The sequence below is a fragment of the Pinus tabuliformis genome, chromosome 9, assembly GCF_031772625.1.
Source record: "Pinus tabuliformis cultivar Carrire ecotype Pingquan chromosome 9, CPIR1, whole genome shotgun sequence".
NCBI classification, from domain to species: domain Eukaryota; kingdom Viridiplantae; phylum Streptophyta; class Pinopsida; order Pinales; family Pinaceae; genus Pinus; species Pinus tabuliformis.
This window is the reverse complement of record NC_142307.1, coordinates 1352261692-1352287064: the sequence shown is the minus strand read 5'-3', so window position 1 is coordinate 1352287064 and position 25373 is coordinate 1352261692. Positions and strand designations below refer to the sequence as shown.

The following is a 25373-nucleotide window of genomic DNA, read 5'->3' as shown; positions in this document are numbered from 1 at the left end:
TCAGAGCACTTTCCTTTGGAGAGGGTCCAATTTGGGATTTGAGTATTTCTGTGGCTTGGAATATGGCTGCAAACTTCTATACTCTTTTGCACTCTGGGTAGTTGAGAACACATTTTGCAGTAAGTGACAACAATAAGCTTGGTAGATCCTTCCATTTTCATTAATATAAAAGCAAGTTACATCCACATAACAGATAGTTAGGTGGCCTCAACTTGCCCTAAGGGAAACCAAGTTTGTTGGCCACCTAATAGCGTGATATTCCATTCAATAACAAAAAATAATTAGTATTTCTAACCAAGCTAGATAAGTTTGTATGTCTTTTCCTTGCCTAGATACTATTTGCCTATAAACAAAAGGAGCAACATTCTGGAAATTAAAAGCTTTCTGATACAAAAGAAAAAAAAAAACTGAGAAACCAGCCAGTAGACTACTCTTCTCCCTCGGCAGACGCAGACTCCACCAGAGCCGAGTCCTTAGCATTGGAGCTCGGAAGCTCTGTCTGCGAGAGAATATAACGGAGGTGATCTTCAATTCGACGAAGGTGACCATCCTATTTTTGAATCTAAAACTGGAGCTTCTGAAAATCCTATTTATAATTAGGGAAGTCTTGTACCGTTGTTGCCATGCTCACTGAGACCTGCTCCAAGGCCTTTACCAATACATTATTCATGGACCAGTAGAGGTAGAAGGTCTGTTTGAACTGAGTAACATGACCATGAGTGTGTCCTGGGCCCAACACCATAGCATGCCAATCCTCCACCTCAATTTCCATCGATCCAACTTGCCAGTTCAAGTCTGATTCCCATTCCTCGATTAGCTATTGGATTTCCTCACTCGTTCATTCACAATATTTTGTGGCCGTATCATTTATGATGCTAGAAACAAGTTTGTGACCTCTCGATTTTCCTTGAGAGGAGTTGGGCTGCTCTGCCTTTGCTTGCCCCTTGGCTTTCTTGCCACAATCGCTTGCAGTCACCATTTGAGCCATTGTCGTGTACTTGTAGTGTGTAGTGGGAAAAAGGGTAGGCCAAATTTATTGCACAGATGGTAGCCCGAGCCTAGAAGCTTCTCGCTTCTAGGTGACACTACCGCCCCACACACCTACCAATGGAGAAGCACAAAACAATGATTTCCAATATTGAATCTAAGGGACTTCATCCCTTCTCTTACAATGCATGCCATCCTTACCATCTAACCCAAACAGAGATACAACTTCGACAACCCAGAGCCCATTATCATAACAATCAGAAAAAGGTTTGAGGAAAACTGTGGGGCTTACACCATAAGAACTAACCCAGTACCTAGACCATAGCAGAGCCACATTTGTAAGCCTGAAAGGACTCCCACAGGGGAAGAGGTCATGGAAATTGGCTCTAACACAAACAATTTGCCTCAAGAACAGACAGAGAAAAACCCTCAACCCTTTCCCAGAAGATACAGGAAGACAAAACGCATGGGTGGTGCAGTTGAAAACCCATCCCCAAGCCCTAGTGATGTCAGGCCAAACGATAAGGAAGTCCCAGGGGCCGACTGTTGATATACGAACCCCATATAACCCCATCCTAGATAGGATAATTCCTAATCGAACAGACACATAGACCATGCAAGGCAAAAGGACCTGTTGTAACAGGAGGAAATACATATGCATCTTCATGGACCCTCGCTTACTCACAAACCCCGAAAAAACAGCACCAGGCAGTACCAAATCCCTTAAACAGATAATTTGATGCATGGAGGAGAGAAGTGAATGACATGTCACATACTAGTTTACCCTCGCGCGGAGAATATTAGCCCGCCACCTCGTCTGGAGCAGTGTCGTTCCACTGAGATCTGCACCACCCTTCCTCACTCCTTTACTGTGAACAAAACACTTACCGAATTCTCTCTCAGAGCATTTAACAAAATTCTAAACCCAAGACTCATTTCTGTTGCGACCTCCTACGAGAGTATTTACCACCTCTTGTGCCACCACACCAATCACCTCAAGCATGTGGAGGGTGGTGGGTTTGTACCCCAAGGCCCTTGTCATTAAACTGTCATGATGGGAGTGTTGTCCAACTCACACCCAGATCGATATATATATATATATATATATATATATATATATATATATATATATATATATATATATATATATATATATAAAAAATAAAATATATATACTTTTATAAATTTTAACAAGAACCACATGGTGGAAATATCATTGTTTTTGCTTTTTTATATACATGTATTTTCTGTATATACACTACATGCAAAAAATACAAAAGCAATGGCATTGCCACTTCATTAATATTGTTTAATTTTTCATTTTAATATGATATAATAAAAATATTACCCCATTATTGTTTTTGCAGAAGTTGCCAACATTAGACATAAATATTACACCTACTTCAATGCACTAAACCACATAAAATAAATTCCATACCATGCAATGATGTATGAGAATAATAATTCAATGTGCCCAAGAGGTTCGCCATCAAGCCATGCCACATATCAGGGTACAGTTTCAGCGTCTTGTCAATGCTTCTGGCAGAAGCATACAGTAATTTGCTCACAGATGGGTCTGTCACTTTATCGGCTTCACCATGAACAATCAGAAAGGGCAAGCTCACCTGCATCATATAATTCATTATGACCGTGATAGTGTGATAGCCCATTTAGTGAAAGACTTAATAATGGTAGCTGTGAAAAGTAGCTGATTGAATTAAATGTTCGAATATGATACCTTGTCAAAACATTTCTCTATGTACAGACTAACTATGAGAAGCTCGTAATTCGTCTTTAGACGAGGTCGACCTTGATAAACATAAGGGATTTCCCGAATCTGTGATTATGTGCAAATATTGGAGAAAATGATAAACCATTAAAATTAATTAGAATTCCTTCAAATTGCGTACAATTCATAAACATGAACCAAATCAACAATACAATTCATTACCTTCTGTCTCTTTTCTGGTTCGTTGAAGCCAATGTCTACAATATCCTCAGTAGGTACAAGCTTCCACGTTGGGATTATTGCAGTTAACTTCTTCAATATGCTTATAACCAAAGGGTGAGGCTTTAATTCTTTTGTTATTTGTAATAAGTATGAACAATGTGAGTGGGAATATAAAGATTCAATCATGCAATGTGAAATATTATATAAATGATACCTTGCACATAGGTGCAACAAGAACAACTCCACTCCAATAGTTAGGCTGCTTTCTATGGATGAGAAGTGCCACTGCTCCTCCCATTGAGTCTCCATAAAGGAAACTTCCTTCCTTCTTATACTCTGCATGTTCTGCAATAATTATCATACATTCTTATTACCATGACTAACTAAACAACTTGATTTTTCCAATGGACATTAATTACTGGTAGGTCCCTATAATACTAGTGTATCCCCCTTATTGTTATTGTTAGTGTATCCCCCTATTGTTATTTTTGTGCCCATGTAGCCCCCATATTGTTATTGTTGTGCCCCATAGAAGCCCATTATTGTTATTATTGTTATGTAGGCTCTGATTATATTGTGACCCCTTATACTCCTATATATACCAAGGAGGTCTTGTCATTTGTATCATCCAAGAATTGTTCATTTATGTAATGTAAAGGAGGCTTCCCCCTCGAAGAGAATAATTTTTAAGTCATTGATCTATCTTTTATTCTATTTTGTGAGCCGGTTGCATAACATTTGGTATTAGAGCTTTGGATTCTAGGGTTTCACTTGTTCAAACATGTCATCTTGGAATTTTCGCTATAATTATTTTTATACAAGGATTCTAAAGCTAAAATTGTGACCATGTGGAGCCACAATCTTGGTGAATGTTGTGTAATAATTTCAGATCTTGGTTTGCTATATTTTTGGAGATATGATCTGAGGAAGTTAGGGTTTTTGCAGGCTCCAGAATCCAGTCTCAAACAAGCAACCTAGGGAAAATCGTCATAAATTTATCTCTAAGCATAAGATTTGAATTTTGTAAAAGGTGACTGAAAGCACACAAACTGTAGTTTTTTCGTGTATCGCTTTTAGGGCCGAAGGTTGAGAAAGTGACAAGTGGAATTCCATACAAGTTTTCTCTACTGAACTAGTCTATAATCAGGTCATCGTGGGATATTGGGAATAACTATTTCTTAAAGAGTCCAATCTTAGTTTGAATTCTGGGGTTGGAAATAATACTCATAGGGCTACCATAGGATGAAAATTTAGAGCTTGGAAATCCTAAATTACAAAGCTACAACAGATTCAATATCGAGCTCCAATAAAGCAAGAAAAATGTGTGTGTCTTTCTAAAATTTGCATAAGTTTTGTTTGAAAAACCAGTTTGAAGTGATTCAAGGGGCATAGTGAAGCATAAATATCATTGTTTGATTCTAAAATGAATTTAAGCAATAAAATTGAAACACCTAGTAAGCAGCCAGAAATATCTACTATGGTGCATGAAGAAGAGGAAGAAATGCAACATGATATATTAAAATTACGAGACCAAGTGCAACATATTTTTCTCTCGCAAAGAGTAACCAAAAATGAAATGGAAGATAAGATGGATGGTATGAATAATGACATGAAAGGTTTTATGGATGGATTAAAATAAAACATGGAAGGTTTTAAGGATGGATTAAAATTGGACATGGAAGCTAAGATGGAAGGTTTGACAAAGTTGCTACAAGAAATGCTTCATAATGGCGAAAAGGTATTAGATGAAACTCACGATGAGAACAAAAGAATATTAATCATGATTTCAAAGACTATAAATTTGGATTGAATACCCAACATATTCCAAAGATCGACTTGAGGACGTATGATGGAAAGGATCCAATAACATGGATACTACAGATCGAGCAATATTTGATCTCCATAATGTGCAACACACACAAAAGGTACACATTGCATCTTTATATCTAGAACCCAGTCAATTTGCATCGTATCGATGGATTTTTTCTCATAAATCACATGTCACTTGGTCAATTTTTATGGAGGAAATGATAACACATTATGGGGATACAAAAAACAACACCTTCTTTATCCAATTGATAAATCTCAAACAAAAGGGTTCAATGGCAGAGAATCTTGAGGACTTCCAAAAATTGAATATCAGGGTAAATGATATTCCAAAGGAGCATAGGATTGATGTATTCATAGGTACTTTAAAGGATAACATCCAACATGAGGTTCTCCTTTGGGAACCTGATTCATTGGAGAAGGAATTCAAGGTGGCAAGAAAAACTGAAAGCAAAATTATGGCAATAAGAAGTCTACCACTCACAACTATAAATATGGAAGTGTTTTTGTTCTTAGCCTTCCAAAACATACAAGGTTGACACCACAACAATTGGAAGAAAAAAGAGCAAAAGGGATTTTTTACAGTTGTGATAAAAAATACACTAAAGGTCATAAGTGTGTTGAGAAGAAATTATTTTACATAGATTGTGAAGAGGAGGAAGAAAAGGAACAAGAAACTTCAACGAAGAGGATATACATCAGGATCCAACCCCAGAGAAAGAAGAAATGAACCCGATAATATCTTGTAATGCATTGGCAGGAATTACCACTCCTCAAACTCTCAATATAGAAGGACATATAAAGAATAAAAAGGTAATAGTGTTGATTGATTTGGATAGTACCCATAATTTTATTCATTGTAAGATAGCCAAGGAATTGAATTGATTCCTATATCCAACACTAGAGTGTCAAGTGATGGTTGCAAATGGATGAAATATACATTTATCTAGAAAGTGCCATAATATCAAGCTAACCATGGGGGAATATGTATTGAATAGCCAATGCTTTCCATTCCAATGGGTGGTGTTGATGTTGTACTAGGAGTCCAATGATTACAACCTTTGGGGATGATAGCTTTTAATTTTCAAGAATTTTTCTTCTAAATAAAGAACAACGGAGCGTAATTGCACAATTTTGGTCACTAGAGGTTCAAACATCAAAATCATCTATTTCTCCACATCTGCAAAAATTCTTAGACAATCATTCCAAGGTATTTTAGACTCCCAAAGGCCTCCCACCTATTCGTGACCATGATCATGCTATTCATTTGATTCTACGAAGTGTTCCTCCAAACATCAGGCCTTACAATTATCGTTATGCCCATGTTGATGGTGTTGGACCCGCCAACATGTCAGGGGATCTCCCCGGTAAGAAGTCCCAACTAGACCTCAGACCGTTTGGAGTAGGAGTCCTAGCAGTGGGTAGTACAGTATCGCCTTGACTACGGTTGCGCGCAAAGGTAAGTAATATATCCTTGTTGGAAGCAAGGGTGTGACCTTGCAACAATTTAAGGAAGGTGCATGAAAGGCTCTAACACAGAGAAGGGGGGAAGAGTGCACCCCTTAGAAGCCTGTGGTAGCATGTAACTTGAAAGGGAACACATGAGATGAAAGACATCAAGATATGGAAAGAAGGATAGTTGACGATACAAAGTGATGATTTATACCAACAACACGTTTCGATAAGATTCATACAAACACATACGGAATAGTCCATACATACATGCGTAAATTATAGCTACATACATCATTAGAGTAACCAGGATAACCGAACTACAATAACAATATATGCATGAAACGTGTTGGCTCTATTATATTAAAAGAGTGAAAGATCCAATCATACATATAACCATGACAACCACTAGCCCTGATAGCGGAATATTAAAGTCATTGCCACTTGCTCCTCCAAAGAGATGTACTAGCTCTGCACTGTGGAGAAGCCAAGGCTCATTACAATACACTCCAAGATTTCTCTAAGTTATACCTATCAGAAGCTTGGATTCCAAAAGCTTGTACAATGAGTTATGAGGTTCAATATATAGAAAAGGGTAGGGTGACCATTGAAATTTCCCTTTGTGACTCTTCAAATACCCTCACGACTCTTCAACTTACACATGATTGTTTACATTCTACTATTGACACTTGGTCTTTCACATTACAACATGTTTACAATACAATCTGCACATGTACCCATGTGAGACAAAAATGGGCTTGAGTAAGCCATACAAGACATCACTAAGACTCAGACAACTGTGGGAAGACTAACTCATCGATATCCTCTTGATGATCAATGGTGGCAAATTGATGTGAAGTTTGGTACTTTGTTATGGTGTAAGCCTACTCTGTGGTGACATCCTTATGAAAGCGAACTCTTACCTCCATTGCATCTGGGTACACTAATTTGGCACCTCCGTCCAACTTATCAGATAACATGCGCATCATGGTCTTGAGTGTAGTTGGAACAACGACATACTGATGCATAGTGTTTGCGCTTATCTGCAATTCTGCGCTAGTGGCTATGTGCATCAACTGATTGAAGTACATGTCCAGCTCCAGTCAGACTTGGTTATTTTCTTTTGCCTCGATGAGTGTGCCAATGGATGGGATCGCATGCATGTGCACAATGACATCCATGCCCTTGAACACTCATGCATGTGAAGCTTGTAACCTGGTGATGAGTTGTGGGAGTTCCTCATAGTTCCAAATCTGACTCTGAATGCGTGTCTTCAACTCCACTACCTTTGGCTTCATCATCTTTGGCAAGTGCAACGACGCTCCCCGAATCTGTTACACAAAATATTGTCACCATGACTATTTGCAGTCAGTATGGGTCTATCATCATTCATATTGTCCTCCTAAGCAAGTCTCAGACCTCAGCTCTTCATGTCAAGCTTTGAAAATGAGAGAAAGACCTTAAAAATCATTAAAGTTTTGGTTCCACACTTTCTCTCACTGTTCCCTGTGGTCTCGCACCCCCTGTTCACATTACCCGCGGACCTGCCCGATCTATCTCTAAAGGAGTGGGTGCGGACCCTTGTGAAAGTCAAAAAGGCGCAAGTTTATTCTAAAAAACTCACTTTGGGTTAATTCTAGATGATTCTAGAAGGAATTTTGACGTGGATGGTTCGCTCTTAGGTGGTCCATGCATCCCAAAAGAGAAGGAGCTAATCCCTTGATGAGAGGAGCTATCCCTTTGAAGGAGGGCTTTATCCCTTTGAAGGAGGACCTAGTAACTTCTCTCCATTGCACTATAAATTAAGGCATTGGGCTGGTTGCTAGAGAGGTTAGAAGCTGAACATTTTTGAGGGTAAATGCTGGTGGAATTGAGACTTCCTAGTTGAGCTTGAGAGGAGAGATCACATACCCTTTGGCTTCACTAGGAAGAGAGTGAAACTTGTCAAAGTAGAGGAGACTTCTTGTTGGACCCTGGGAGGAGCTTGTACAACATCAAGGCACAGGTTGTAAAGTTCTTCTTTGATTTGAATTAATAAAATCAGATTCATTTTTCTCAACAAATTGTCTTATCTCATTTGTTTCATGAATTCCTTTATCATCATGATAAGTATGCTTTATGATATTGGATTTTCAAGTGCTATTTAATTTGTGTGCTTGTTTGTGTTTGTAGATTCGCTACAAGGGAGCTCATTTGGATCAAAGGAGCAAGGCTTCCACAAACTTGAGTTGGACCCAAGGTAGGCCTAAAACACTTGTTTGCCTTTGTTTATAAATTGGATATTTAGAGAAAGATAGTTTTTGATTGGCTTGCTTGTCACTAGATATCATTAGATACTAGGGAGGTCGATCTTGTCCGCAAGAACAACTCATTCCGTGTGACAAAATGGCGACTCCACTGGGGACTTGATTTCTTGATTTGCTTTACTTTGACCCGAGAAATTGTATTTTTGTTTCTGTTTTTGGCTTGTTGTGTGTGGAATTGGGAAGATTTAGTAGATCTTGGATTATTTTTTGTTTTTCATAACTTTGGGAGAGGACCGCACCATCGGCTTGCAACACGGTGCAGACCTATCTGCACTTTTTCTTTTCACACAGAGCAGTATCGCACCTATGTGAACTGTGGGCCTACGGACCCTGTCAAAATTTTGGAAAACTTAAGATTTTCTCTTTTAGTCAGCTTAGTTTTTGTTTAGGTGTTGTTATCTTCTGCCCAGACTTGCATGTGACTTTTCAGGAACTTTTCTTAGGTTAATTCCATTGGTGTTAGGGTTTTAGGTGAAATTCCAAGAAGTTTTGGTTGCGGGGCTTGATTTTCATTTTGGTCTTGTAGTAGCTCAAAGCTTAGAAGCCTTAGAAGCCTCAGATCACCTTGGTTTTTACTGGCCTTCTTATGAGTCTGACCATTTGCAAAATTTTCCTTTGTTGAGGAATCCATCTTGTGTTTTCTCTTTGCGAAACTTCGAAAAGACTTGTGTTAAAAGTTTGGATTTCATTTTTAGAAAAGGAAACAAAAATTGGTTGTTTTTTGACTGATTTGTGATTCTGGACAAATTAGTCCTTAGTTTGCTTATAGCTAAGTAAAACATCCTTGAAAATAAATATTGTAAGCTTTTACTTCAAATAGTTTTTTATAGTTTATAGATCTCAAGATTAGATTTTTCCATAGTTTTGAGTGTTTTATAAAAATAAAAAAAATCTCTTTTGGAAAAAATTTGTTTTTGTAGTATTCGATTGTTTGAAAGAAAAGGGAAATTTTTGTGAGCATAACTAGTTGTCTCGTTTTTAGTGCATTGGAAAAGACAAAAAGCTCTTCTTTGATTTGTTTGTTAAAGAAAAGATTTGTGTTTACAAGCATTTGCATTCTCAACTCTTTCCTAGCTAGAAATTCATTGAAGGGAAAAGATTGCTTATCATCTTAAGTGCATTTTTTAGTGATTTCGAGTCGAGTCTTCACACCATAAGTTTCATCTCCACACCTCTTGACTTAAACAAAAAACCAATAAAAATAATGCTTAAAGTAAAATCTATCTAGTAATCTTTTTATTTCTAGGGCTCTATTACACCAACATAGCTTAGGCTAGTGTCTTGGAGTAGGGAGTAATTAACTCTCCAAGACAGTAAAACAAACAAGCAGCTGTATCTTGCGGTAGGAGAAAAATCCAATTGTTGCATCTATGCTCTGGAAAGCTCCTCTTAAAGGAGAAGCACGAGATCGTGTCCGAACCAGTGTGGGAATCAATCCTTCCTCATTGGGAACGACGCCAGATATTCATGTATTAAAAACGGTAAACCTCGGATTAATCATTGTCGATGAGCCTGGGGTCACTTGTTGGTAAACCTTGGATTATGTCAAGGAGCCTTCAAGGGGATTGAGCTTGTTACTTTGCCCTTGCGTGTGTATCGGATCGTAGACTGTTCCCCCAGGTATATTTGTTTCCGTTGGTAACCATAGTGACCATATTCTATAGGATTCTTTCCTAAGGTGACGGTGGCGGGAAGATCCCACTGTACCTGGAGTAGACGTCGGCTAGACTCACTTGGATTTTCTGGGGGGTTCTCTTCACTCGAGACGGTTTAGTGGAGAAACTTGTGCCAGTCTATTCATTAAGCAGGTTGTCGGGGTAACTGTTCCAACCGCCATTTCTGTATTGAACTCTGCGACGTTGGATTTCATCACCAACTAGTGTTTTAAGTACGGAAAGTTACTATTTGTGTGTGGTTTGATCTCCTGGATTCTTTAGGTGTGTGATTCAAAATTTATTTGGTTCTTTAGAGACTTTAGGTGGTTTTCATTGAGATTTTACTTTGTTTGCGTGTGAAGTAGTTAAAATATTTAATCGTGGCTGAATTACCGAGTAAGTCCCATAGACTTCGGGGCCAACCTCGTGAGTTTTCACCGAGCCAACCTGAAGGGTTAAGAGCCCTTGTAAGTCCTAGAGACGGTAGAGTTGGGCCACCTGAAGAAGGAGAGACTTCTTTAGTTGTACATCCTGATTATCAAGTTCCAGTAGTAGATTATAATCCGTAATCTGTGTCTGTTTCCAAAGTTACTGGTAGTTTTTCATCTACTAGTGATTTAGGTGAGGAACCTGAAATATCTGAACCTGAAACTGAATTTGCTGCTACTCCAACATCGGGATTTACCTCTCCAACTTCTAGTGGTCCTGGTTCACCCAGGGTAGAAAGAATAATTACCCAAAATCTTCCTTCTGGACTTATAGCTATTGAAGAACTTGCTACTCCGGAAGAAGAAGGTATCCCTGTTCCTGAAAATCAACCTGTTATAGAACTTAGGGAGCGTGAATCAATCTTTTACAGTCCACCTAGGAGCAGTGCTTGGTATCTTTCATTGACCAATTTTTTGGAAAACCCGGGACTAAGTTTTTCACCACCTCGTATTCCTTTTCACCCAACACCTAGAGGTTACTATCCTCCGTTAAATATGTCAAGATAGTTGTCCATGTTTTCTCAATCTCCAGAAACCTTTTTGTACGGCGGTCCTTCTGTTCCCTCTAGGTATCGTTCACTTACTGGTACTTTTTCGGGAGCATCTCCTCAACCTATTGAACAAGGGTTATTAACTGGAAACAATGGAACTAAGTCGTTGGGTGTAGAAGATATTCTCATGATGTCAGGTACTATTCCTAGTCCTCAACCTCAAGGTGGCCAGTTACCGCCTGGGGGGCAGCCTCAAAGTCCTTAATTATCGCCTGGGGGGCAACCTCAAGGTACCCAATTTGCGCCTGGGGGGCAACCTCAAGGACCGTACATACCTACGGGACAGTACGTTCCTCAAGGTCAACCCCAGACTCAATATGTACCTCAAGATCAACCCCAGTATCAATATGTATCTCAAGGTCAACCCCAGTATCAGTACGTGCCTCAAGGTTATCAACCTCAAGGTCAGTACCCAAACCAAGGTTTCCAACCACCTTCTGGTCAATCATATGTTCAAGGAACTGGAAATGTACCTTTGAATTATCAACCCTACCCTCAACCCGGTTATGGTCCTCAATATTCTCAACCTGTTATGGGTCCGTACCCCAGAATGAACTTAGTGTGGGATCCATCTCAAACTCAACAGGTCTTGCAACCGAATGTACAGTTGTCATCTCAAATTGGACAACCCTTGGTTTCTGGTTCACCCCAGCAACCTGTCCAGTCTACTATTCAAACTTCTGCACCTTCTGTAGTTTCTCAGCCTGGGCCTAGTACGCCTCGTACTCCGCCTCAAACGGCTGCTGCAACATCTATTCAATCTACCCCACCTACTTCTGGAGTATCGACAGCTCTGGTTTCTACTGTTCTTGTATCAACTCCTCAGACATCTTTACCTCAGTCTGGATCCACAATTCAAACTTCGGTTCAAATGCCTGTAGGACAACCTGGTTCAAGTACGGTTGTCACAAGTCAACCTCAATTTACTTATCAATCGTACCAGGGACAGTACCAATTCGGTCCTGCTGTGCAGCAGCCAGTCTATCAGTATCAACCGTACCCTGGGTATACATATCAACAACCTCAACAACCCCAGTACGGTCCGGTTAATCCTGGTTTTCCGGGAGGATATAATATCCCAAATGCAATTCCAATTCCTAGTTATCCTGGATATCCTCCTCCTGGGGCTGGTCTCATGACCCAGAGTTTTAGGGACCCTAATCGTCAGTTACCGTTTATTGCAACTTTGGACTTGCCTAACTTGTCGCGCCTTACGAACGATCCAATTAACTATCTTCCGTTTTGGCCGCCAATGCCGAATAAGTTGCCTAGTGATATTCCTAAGTTTGAAGGCAAATCAGGAGAGGACCCGTCGAACCATGTGATGACTTATCACCTCTAGTGTGCGTCTAATTCCATTTCAGATGATTCAATCCGTTTAAGGCTTTTCCAGCGCACTCTAATTGGTCTTGCAGCCAAGTGGTATATTGAGTTACCGTGAGCCACTTTTTATAATTTTAGTCAGCTAGCTACTTCGTTTTTAACTCATTTTCAGTTGCCAGTCAGATATGACAATGGCACGGAATTATTAACTTCATTAAAGCAGTCAACGTCCACTTACATTTCAAATCACATTCATGAATGGAGACGTCGACAACGTTTAGTGAAGGTTTTTATTCCGGATCAGATCTTAGCTGAATGGTTTGTAAAATCTTTGTTACTGAAGATCACTGAGGATGTAGCTAAGGCCGGAGTCGTTACTGAGGAGCAAGTAATTGCTCAAGCTCAGTACCTTGACTTAGTTTATACGCAGTCAGGTACGTTACACGAGAAAATTCCCGATCTTCCTAAGCAAAATAAGATAACTGCAGCTCCTTCAGGGTCTCATGCCGCTGATGGTATGATTGGTACGGTTAATACCAAAAGTAAGAAGAAATCTTCCAAGAATTCTTCTCCTATCATAACTTTACCAGATTCCCTGACAGGAGATTCTTCCGCGGAAATTTCCGCCGATATTCATGTTGTAGAGTCATCTACAACCAAATTAAAATCTGGCGGTAAGAAGAAAGGGAAGAAGAAAAATAAAACAGATAAAAATTTGAAAGAGAAACCAGAAAAAGCGGAATCAACTAATGAGAAACGCAAACCTCGTTATCCTTGTCTCATTTGTGACGAAGATCATTTTACAAGAGACTTCCCTCATCGTGCAGAGGTTGCGAAAATTGTCAAAGGTTCCCAAACGCCTGCTGTTTTGAAGGATCCTTTTCCAAGTCAAGACAGTAAGATGATAGGTTCTTCCTCAAATGCCTCCGAGGAACCCATAATGATGATGTCCCATGTTAGGATTGCGACTCGATCACATGATTATGGAAGTAAAAGTCTTGTTGATGGTAAAGAAGCAGAATCTTCTCATTCTAACCCATCAACCTCAGCTCCCGGTTCCGATCCGCTACAGATCGAGAAACCTAACCCAGAATTAGTAATCAAACCGCCCGCCAAGGGTATACTTCGAAAGTCAGCTTTCAATCCACATGCGAGAGCGGCTCAGAACTATAACATTGTTGAAGATTTGGCTGTTTCACCTTCAGCAATGTCGGCTTTGGAAGTGCTGCAATCATGCCCAGCACAACGTAAATTACTATTGTCGGCTATAGGAGCTGTTGACGTTCAGGACTCGAACCTTATAATTTTTGATCTAGAAAATAGTACACTGCGCTTACCTCATCAAATGGCTTTCCAGATCCCAGTGTTAGTCAAAAACAGACCTTGTTATAGGACTGTGATTGATGAGGGAGCCTCAACGTGTATTATGTCAATACAGTGTTGGAGATCGCTTGGTTCTCCTTCGCTAAATCAATCCCCGACGATTCTAAAGGCCTTTGATGGCCGTGGGTTTCATCCTTTTGGCATTATATAGGATTTACCTATAGGGGTTGAAGGCAAAACTGTTAATCTAGATGTGGAGGTGGTTGATGCCCCTCTAGATTACAACCTTCTCTTGGGTCGTAGTTGGTCTTACGCTATGACAGTTGTCGTTTCATCGGTCTTTCGGCTTATAAATTTCCCTCATAATGGAAAGATCGTATCTATAGACCAGCTGACTTACTTTTCGTCTAACCCAGCCTCTTCTGAAAGTATTCAACATGTTGGCAAAACAACTATCCCGTATAAGGATGTTGGAGTAGGACTAGTTAAATATTCCGGTTTACTGGGAAATTTTCCTTTTCCTCCTATCAACGCATCGTATTCTACTGCAACCATTCATATGATTTCGGCAGACACTATTGTTTATGATGATCCTTGGATCGTACCTTCCGAATCTGAGATAGACTCATTTGGTGATGTTATGCCTTTGAGTCCATATGAAATTGCGTATCAGGTCGTGCAGTCATTTTCCGACCCATCTTCAACCAAAATTGACTTGATGAATGTGGTCCATGAGGAATCACTTTCAACATCAAACTCAGATTCAACAACGTTTTCCGAACTTGTTCACATTGATGAGCAAATTCGTGAAATCCTATGTGTCAATGATTTACCATGGGAAGATCTTCATCATAGATCTTCGTTTTTGCCCGAGAGTGATCGTTTTGAGAATGATTTTTCATCTATTTTTATGACTGAATATGTCAAAGAACCTCAGAATCCAATGAAACATCCTAATTCAGAGTTAAATTTGGGAAACATTTCTCGAACTATTCCTATTGATATTTCGGTTAAACCTGGAATTGTTGAAAACATTCATATAGGTGCCTCTTGTACGGAAGATGAAATTCAAACATATAAGGCCCTATTTCAAGAATTCCACGACGTGTTTGCCTGGTCGTATGAGGAAATGCCAGGAATTGACCCCGCAATTGTTGTTCATGAAATCAAAACTTACCCGGATGCTAAACTCGTCCGGCAACGTTTGCGTCAGATCCACCCGAGAAAAGCTGCTGCTATTAAAGCAGAAGTTGAAAAATTACTCAAAGCAGGTTTCATTTATCCAATTCCGTTAACGGATTGGGTATTGAATATTGTTCCTGTTAACAAAAAGCAAGGGACAATAAGAATATGTATCGATTATAGGGACAGTAATCGAGCCTGTCCAAAAGACAATTACCCAACTCCCTATATCGATCAAATCATTGTTGATTGTGCCGGCAGTGAAATCTTTTCCTTCATGGATGGTTTTTCCGGATACAATCAAATCAATATTCTACCTGCTGATCAACCAAAAACGGCTTTCATTTGTCCATGGGAGACATTTGCTTATTGCAAATTACCTTTTGGGCTCAAGAACGTCGGGGCAACTTTTCAAAGGGCCATGTCTTACGCGTTTCATGACATCAAGCACATTGTGCAACCCTATCTCGATGATTTACCCGGTCATTCATTACATCGAGCTGATCATCTCATCCATTTACGAGCAATCTTTATGAGGTGTAGGCATTATCGGATTAGGTTGAATCCACACAAGTGTGTTTTCTGTATAGAAACAGGTTGGTTACTGGGGTTTGTTGTTTCGAAAGCCAGCATTCGTGTCGATCCCTCGAAGGTTGAAGCTATTGTCAAATTGCCTCCTCCTTCGAGTCTTCGCCAACTCCAAAGTTTGCAAGGGAAAGCAAACATTTTACGTCAATTCATTCCTAGCTACGCTGAGATCACAAAGGGTTTTACCCGGTTGTTGAAATAGAATACTCCATTCTTTTGGGATGAGATAGCTGATAAATCTTTTGATGCACTAAAACACGCGTTGACCCATGCACCGTTATTGCATCCTCCCAACTACAACCAGGACTACTTCTTGTATCTCGCCGCCTCCCATTCCACCATTGGAATGGTGTTAGTTCAGGAAGATGAATTCGGTACTGAACATGTGATATATTACCTTAGTCAAACTTTAAATCCAACTGAGCTAAAATACTCACATGTGGAGAAATTGGCATTGGCAGTTGTTCAAGCTGTCCAACGTTTTCGTCATTATATTTTACTACGTAAAACTACAGTAATTTCTGATTGTAGCCCTATGATCTATATTTTGACCAAACAATTTCTAGGGGGCAAGTACTCCCAATGGATTGTCATCCTGCAGGAGTTCGACTTGGAATTTGAAAAGTCTAAGTCGAAGAAATCTTTAGTTTTTGTGGAGTTAATGTGTGACTTCCCGCATGCTGACACGGAAACTGTGGCGGAGGAGCCCATTGCGGACGAATCCTTGTTTCTAATTAGCACTTTAGATCCATGGTATGAGGATATCATTGTTTATCTCCAGACCCAATCCTTTCGGCCAGAAATTTCAAGGTCAGAACGTCGAAAAATACAATTCCAATCCCAACAATTCAAAATTGTTGGAGATACTCTTTATCGCCGTGGGGCGGACTCTGTTTTTCGACATTGTTTAACTCATGAGGAAGCTGAAAGCGTTCTAAATGACTGTCACTCTGGAGCGTGTGGCGATCATATGTCGAGGTATGCCACAACCCAAAAGGTATTGCACGCTGGCTACTTCTAGCTGTCTTTGTTTAAATATTGTATTAACGTGGTCCGAAAATGCCACAACTACCAAATTTTTGATCGAAAGATGCGCGCTCCACCTGCTCCTCTCCACCCTATAATTACCGTCGGTCCGTTTGCAAAATGGGGTCTCGATTTTATTACATGTAAACCTCACTCAGTCGGGGGGCATGTGTATATCATCCTTGCGGTAGATTATTTTACCAAGTGGGCCAAGGCGATGCCTACATTTGAGGTAGACAGAAAAACAGCTGCGATTTTCGTGTTCAATCATATAATTGCTAGGTTTGGTGTTCCACAAGAGATTATCACTGATCATGGGCGTCATTTTCGAAACGTTATGATGACCGAACTTACAGGCCAGCTTGGCTTGCGTCACGATAGTTCAACTCCATATTATCCACAAGCTAGTGGTCTGGTTGAAGCCATCAACAAATTTCTAGTCATCATGATCCGAAGAATCATTGGGATTCATAGGTTGAATTGGCATAACATGCTATTTTCAGCGCTTTGGGCGTATCGAACCTCAGTAAAAACGTCAACAGGGTTCACTCCTTTCCAACTAGTTTATGGTCTGGAAGCTGTGTTACCCATTGAATGTGAAATCCCGTCATTGAAAATGGCCATCGAATTACTTCCAGCCACTTCCGAAGAGGAAAAAAGTTTGTTATACTTGGCCCAACTAGATGAGAATTGACGTGATGTTGCATTGGCGATCGAAACTCATGCCAAACGTATTAAAGCTCAGTATGATCGAAATGTTACCCCTCGAAATTTTTCGGAAGGATACCTAGTCTTATTGTACGGTCAAGCAAATGATAAATTAGGCGCTGGAAAATTCGTACCTATGTGGCATGGTCCTTATGTTGTCAAGCGAAAGCTGGCAAAAGCAGCCTATGAATCGGTAGACTTTGACGGGGTCTCTTTAGGTAAACCCAGAAATGGTCTTTACCTGAAGAGGTATTATGCTTAAAATCTGGATGTGGAGATTTTTAGTTAGGTTAGTTTTCATTATAGCTGGTGTGTTTTAGTTTTAAAAGTGTGCTTAGCTTAGAGAGTGTTTTTCGTCATTATTCCTGCTTATCTTGGTTTTACTCTTGATATTGCAGATGTCGACGCCGCTCCAAACATACATTGGTTTTGCTGATGGTGCTTGTCGTAATACATAGAACATTTCTTCCACAGCTTGGGTTATTTATTTGCCCTCTGACGAGTTGGTATCTATGCATGGGGTAAGCCTCGGTCAAACAATGAACAACATCGCAAAGTATAGTGCAGTGATTGAGTTATTATCTGAATCTATTTCATCTGGGATTTGGAGTTTGATAGTGAGGTTAGATTCTGAAATCGTTGTATTATAGCTTAATAGATTATATGCCATTAGAAATCCAGTGTTATTAAGATTATTTTTTAGAGTACGTCTCTTGGAACGTGAATTTGATTATATTGAATATCAACATATTCCAAGATATTTAAATACATTGACAGATGCAATTGCTTCTCGAATGTTAAGTAGACATTTGCAATAATCATACAAATAAATTTAAAAACATTCCATAACATGTTTTACAAGATAAGTCGATAATAGTGATATAGTATAATATAGGAGTGTGTCAACATATACATCGTCCTCGATCATAGGTTGAAAAACACCTTATAATCGGCAAAATGATAGTACAGAAAGCAAAAAAATGTCATATGTGTCTACAATAGGCGATCATCCTATCACTAGTGATGATCTCGATAAGAAACCACTGTACGGGCCACCTTACAAAGGAACCTCCTGAAAGGTCCTGGGACCCCAATCACATAGCGCTGTAGTCGAAGAGGAATGTCATCTATGCCGGTCTCCGAAATGTCTCCTGTCAAATGCTCTAGATGGCTCTCTAATTCGGCCAAGGTCTCTGCTGATTCGTCCTGTGGGGCTGGTGCCGCTGCAGCTGGTTGTTTCCTCTCGTAAGGCCGGAGAGTGGCTGGTCGCCGTGGACCTACATCTACATTTGAAACTTTTACTATCAATTTTGAGACGATATAAAAAAAAAAAAAAAAATTAGAAAAATGTTGAAAATGATTTTACCTGAGTCATCCCATTGCTCTCCTGGTGGAAGAGCCATGTCTGGGTCACCACGAAAATCTACCCCAGCGTAAGGAAAGTCCTGAATAGAAAAAACCTGGTTTTCCAACCAATGGAAATACTCAGGAGTGAATCGAACGACCTCTGTCCCCTCCTCAGGATGATGGGCCATAACTGCAACCCATCGCATCAGTTTGGGCTCTCGAGGAAGTCCAGCTCCAACAGTGAGGTGTTGTGGGACCAACATTGGGACCCTCTCCAGACCAAAGCTCATGACTAAAGCACCATATCCAAAGGTCTTCAGTTGTTCGTTCTTGGCTCTAGTTAGTTGGCCTTTTATATTAGCCAACACAACATCGCATCAGTTGAAGATGGTGCCTCGAAAGCAGTCAACTACCATCCGCATCTGGGATCCAGTGGCTACATGTAGTGCTGCACTCCCGCAGAGCCTGGTAACAGTAAACGCAATTACCTTGAGTTCAGGAAGGGATATGGTTTTGATATCTATCCCTTTGTCTCTAGTCTGGTTGTTACAGAACTCTAGCCGGAGGCTATCGATAGACTGGCCACCTGGCCTAGTCTTGAATAGAGTCAAGTGTTCACCTCTCTTAGGCAAACCAGTCAAAAATTATATGTCTTCCGGCTCCATTTCGAGCTGGTGACCACCAATGAAGAAGCATTGGTCTTGTATGCTCCACCTATCTACCAGCCACTGCAAGAAGTCCACATGGGCCCTCATGCTAGGTATGGCCCAAAATTTGTATAAGCCGCATGCCTTCAATACATCAATCGAAGGTTGATGATTTATCGCGGCAAGATCTACGTCCTCATGCTCCCGGTCTCGCCAATCAAGCATGATGTATACTCTACATTCAACAAAAAAAAGCGAATTAGAATATGTAAAATTGAAATTTTTGGGTGAAATTTGAGTTTGTTAGGTTTAAAAAACCTTTGCGTGGGGTACGCACCCTCTCTGTTAGAGACAGTGCGTGGGTCCGCACGTTGCCTTAAGGGTAGGTGCAGACCCCCGACTTTTTTCCTTGTGCGAAAAAGTCGGGGTCCGCGGGTCCCCTGTGTTATACCTGCGGACCCCCACGCGCGGGTTTTTTGACCTAAAAGCTCCTAAAAAATGAAATGAAACCCTAAAAATCAATTTGAAACGGATGAAATTAAAGAGTAGGATGATGTAGATTACCTAGAGGAGACGACGCTTGATTCCAACGGACGGATTTTCCGCAATCTTCACGGGAAGTTTCTAACCAAAAGCTCTATAAAACTCAAATGGTAAAAATGAATTTACGAAAGCCCTTTTTATAAGTTTTTTGAATAAATGAGTTGCTAATTTGTTTATGTTTCACTTTAGAAAGGTAACTTTTGCAGCATTTTATCCATTTTAAACAGGTATGAGTAATGTTTGAGTTTTTGTTCAGGATAACGGATTTTTCAGGCGAAATCAGTCATTTTCGACGAAAAAACATTAGAGTCACCTTTAAGCTCTTTTCTGACTCCTAAAATATGAAAATATCGCCGAGTTTTTCTTTTTAAACTCGTTAAAACGGAACTAAAAAGACGGTCCACTTACAGCTCTTTTTCTGACCGTAAAAACATGAAAAGATTGCTGGATTTTTGTCGTTTCAAATTCGATATTTGTTATAAAACGACGTGTCATTGATCGCTTTTTTTACTTTTTTGGATCAGAGGCACTAATTACCAAAAGTACTCCTTGGTCGTAATGATCAATCGGTTCTCTCAGGTATTATTTTATACTTTTTCGGGCTTGGGAGACACAAATTTACGAAAAAGGACAACCATGGAGTCTTCTTAAGTTTTTTTAGACTCTCTAAAATTGAAAAACGTCGAGTTTCTCCTATACTGGACTCGTTAAAATTTAACAGTAAAGGAACTGTTCAATTACAAACAGGAATGGATCACTCCTTCTTAGGGTTCGAATTTAAACTAAGTTGGACTCATCCGAAGGATGAGCTTATAATCAAGCAAATGTTATCCTCCTCAAGCTTGTCAAAAATAAAGAGGTACTTGCCATAAATGGTGGGGGAAAAGAGAGAAAAATGAGCATGTTTGTCATACTTTGTAACCACTCTTGAACACGACACTGTTTCACCTGGGTTGGGAAATCCTTTGCCTAACAGTTGATCAAACCATATTGAAAGTCTTCAGCCGGTTTCTGGGTATTAACTTTGGGTCAATTGTCACCAAACCATCTGCTGTGTCGTTATGTGTTCAAGAGGTCAGTGCAAATAAGCCATTCATTTGCAAAATATCTGTCATCCATCTTGACCATCCCTGAGTCAGTCCTTGCAACTAAATTTCTTCAAACTTGATCTATGATTTCGTGTTGTGGGCTTGCCTACGACGGATCGCTTTCTATCGACTTCAGCTCATTATCTAGAAAGATGATCTAGAAATCGTCAGTACCTTGGGATCTTCATGCCTCAATGGCAGGTTTCTCGCCTTCGATGATAGGTTGCATCATTGACCTTCGATCAAGGGATTCCGTGACATGTTTGACATCAACACATCTATTCACATCTCATGGATTTTACTGAGTACTTTGAGAGCCATTGACATTACTGGTGGTTTCTATCACACTTGTTAACAGTTTACATCATTGACTAGTAATCAAGTGGTTTCTACCATGTTCGACTTCAACACATTCATTCGCATGGATAGAATCGTACTGTTTCGGGAAGTAGAAATGAAGACCCTGGATCTAGTTTCCGCTATCCAGGCTGCGAGGAAATTTGTATTCATTATACTGTGGACTATTCATAAATAGATGGCTGCATCCATACTGTGTCTACATGTGTCTATACTTGTGATTTATTACAAGATAATTCCTATATCAGAGCAATAGTTAGTTTTCTAGTCAGTTTTGATCTGAGTATGGGAATGCCTACCTCAACGATGATATGATCTCATATATATATATTTTGCATTGAATGTTTTTACAGGTTCCAACCGGGCTCTTCACAATATGATCCTCGAAATGATAAAGTACTTCACTCTTCCTAGATGATAAATGAAATCCTCATCTACTACAGACTTCGCACTTTAGGGGGAAATCCGTTACAAAAAATATTGTCACCATGACTATTTGCAGTCAGTATGGGTCTATCATCATTCATACTGTCCTCCTAAGCAAGTCTCAGACCTCAGCTCTTCATGTCAAGCTTTGAAAATGAGAGAAAGACCTTAAAAATCATTAAAGTTCTGGTTTTGCACTTTCTCTCACTGTTGCCTGTGGTCCCGCACCCCCTGTTCACATTACCTGCAGACATGCCTGCTCTGTCTCTAAAGAAGTGGGTGCGGACCCCTGTGAAAGTCAAAAAGGCACAATTTTATTCTAAAAAACTCACTTTGGGTTAATTCTAGATGATTCTAGAAGGAATTTTGATGTGGATGGTTCGCTCTTAGGTGGTTCATGCATCCCAAAAGAGAAGGAGCTAATCCCTTGATGAGATGAGCTATCCCTTTGAAGGAGGTATTTATCCCTTTGAAGGAGGACCTAGTAACTTCCCTCCATTGCACTATAAATTAAGGCATTGGGCTGGTTGCTAGAGAGGTTAGAAGATGAACATTTTTGAGGGTAAATGCTGGTGGAATTGAGACTTCCTAGTTGAGCTTGAGAGGATAGATCACATACCTTTTGGCTTCATTGGGAAGAGAGTGAAACGTGTCAAAGTAAAGGAGACTTCTTGTTGGACCCTGGGAGGAGCTTGTACAGCATCAAGGAATAGGTTGTAAAGTTCTTCTTTGATTTGAATTAATACAATCAGATTCATTTTTCTCAAAAAATTGTCTTATGTCATTTGTTTCATGAATTCCTTGATCATCATGATAAGTATGCTTTATGATATTGGCTTTTCAGGTGCTATTTAATTTGTGTGCTTGTTTGTGTTTGCAGATTCGCTACAAGGGAGCTCATTTGGATCAAAGGAGTGATGCTTCCACAAACTTGCATTGGACCCAAGGTAGGCCTAAAACACTTGTTTTCCTTTGTTTATAAATTTCATATTTAGAGAAAGATAGTTTTTTATTGGCTTGCTTGTCATTAGATATCATTAGATACTAGGGAGGACGATCTTGTCCGCAAGAACGACTCATTCCGTGTGACACTCCCTTGTACCCAATTATCTATATCTTTATGTGATCAACAACAGTGGGTATGTCTGACAAGATGCATGCTCTCCTAGCACAATGCTCCTGCTAACCATTAAGATGGACAACTGACTTATGCACGGTGACGAACCTGAAGTAAAACTTCTGCATGACTAGCTCGAGAGATGATACTTCATCAAGTATCGCTTTGTTTAACTCTATCCTGGCGAATGATATAGCTTTCTCTTCTCCCTTCTTGGCCACTTGTAGCTCCTTAGCCATGCGCTCATTCTTAGCTATCAAGAATCTAACACTTGAGCTGGTGGCTTTGGCATATGCCTTGGTAACATCGACCAATATAGCAGGATGTCTGTGCAAATCGAACATGATCACTTGTTCTTCAAACTGCATAGGAGATATATGGACATACAGAGTGGGAACTTTGCGTAGTTGCACAACTCTGTGTTATGACTCATCGAAAGATATGTTGTGCACATCCGCTTCCGGATTTTCCTTAAGGATTTCAATGTCTCCTTGATCACTTGGGACTTTCTCTACTCCCAGATCTGGTGAAGCTGGTGGAGTGACCTCTTGGTTCTTAGGCATGAGTTCAATGTCCTGATCTAGATCGGGCTGAACCACATCTGTGTCCTTCTGTTCCAACATCTGTTCAATCTCCTGAGAAAGGTCTTGCTCCTGCGACTGCTCACCCTGTTTGCTATCTACTAGCTGTTCAGATGAATCCATAACCAATATGGGTGCAGTTTCATCAATGTGTGCATGTTGAGCCTCCTCCTATTCTCGTACTTGCTACACTTCCTTCTCTCTTCTGTACAACTCTTGTTCTTCCCTTAATTGTTGCTTCAACTCCTACAACTCCTTTTCTACCTCCTCCAGCTTCTACTTCTCCCTCTACCTTTGCGAAATCCGTTAGTTGCGTTGTCTCCTCTTTGCCTCGATATCCAAAGCTACTCTTAACACAAGTGGATTTGCTTTGAACTTACAACTTTTCTCCGACTCTGCATTGTCAACAACCTTCCTCTTCCCTTTGTCAAGCGCATGTCTGCTTCCCTCTCCTGCTGCTGATGTTGTTGCTCTCTGAGATGTTGCCGCCTTCTGCATTTCTAACCACTCTATAACCATCCTGACTGGTTCATTGAGCCTTAAGAAGTTATAGCAATATCTCCATGGGTCTTCCTCAGGCCAATGAGACGCCTCGTGGATCCAAGGATGATACAATTTCATACAGTGGTATTCTACCAAGCGATATGGATTGAAATTTCTAGTGTCGAAGGTGAATCTCTTGAATTCCTTCGTCTCGACCTCAACATGCTTGAGATTCTGGATATCATACAATCTGATCTGCAAAGGAAGAGTGGGCCAAGGTGCCTTCTTCTTCCTATGCAATATTGCTGACAACCCTGTTGAGCTTTGATATGCAACATCTTGCATGACCAACTTATCCATGGAAAAGTTTGGAAAAACATGCAGAGCCTTCTTCGCACTGTACATCCAGATGAAGGTGCAGGGGTGAGGCATACCAATTTTCTATGTTAACCAATGCCTCCATTACTGCCTGTGACATTCAAGGCGGATCCTACTCAAAGATCATCTCGTACACTAGGGTGATAAAGTGGTCTGATAGCTATATTATAACTCCATGGAAGCTGCACTCAAAGAAAAACCTATAATAAGTGTGCACAAAGGTTTCTGAAGGTGTCCATGCCCAACCCAAGCCTGTGAACTGCTGATGAGCATAGATTGCATCAAGTATGTAAGTGGACATGAGAAACTTTGCTTGTTGACCCTAGGGAAGATGTTGAGCATCTACTACTTGTACCTTTAGTTGGAGAGCCAACATGTCAGACCAATTGAAAGGTCTTCCTTCGTTCGCCAGTTGATCCAACACAATCACTCAACTCTGTAGGAAGGTTTTTGTACTCTCCTGGCCGTATAAGCGACATAAAAAGATGACCAAGAGTTGATAAGCCTACCATAGTATCCTTGTCTTGTAAACCTAGTTTGGTGTTGTCCTAAACTTAGATGGCTCTTTCACCCAGTTCTTCAAGATGTCTCTTGAGTTTGCACTACTACTGGGCCTATTGAAGAGTGCATCCATTGTGGCCACCGACTGCGGCAAGTGATACATCTCTTGAAAGTCTTGTGCCCTGAAGGTAGAAAGTTTATTTCCACTGACACTTCTCAACACCATTGTCTCTGGATCAGTATGCGAGATAATCTAGTGGATCATGTCTGCGCATGGAAATGCGGGATACCTGCATGTAATCCGGTACAAGCCAGACTTGTGTATGTTGACATAGACTCTATGTTCCTCTAGATTCTCCTCAAACGTGTCTAAAAATATATCATTGATCTCCTACCATTTCATCTTCATGTCCTTGTCTATGAACAACTTAGTATCTTCATAGTTGGGCAAGCTCAGAGACACTTTCTTGAACACATCTCCAGTTGCACTCTCAATGGTGTCCTTTAACCCTACTCTCTTGGAAGCCATTGTACATGT

General features: G+C 40.2%; 1 pseudogene; it reads right to left on the bottom strand.

Annotated features, from left to right (window-relative positions):
• Positions 1–1144: 1144 nt before the first annotated feature.
• Positions 1145–25373, bottom strand: part of LOC149153518 (caffeoylshikimate esterase-like) — a 51042-nt pseudogene continuing 26813 nt past the window's right edge.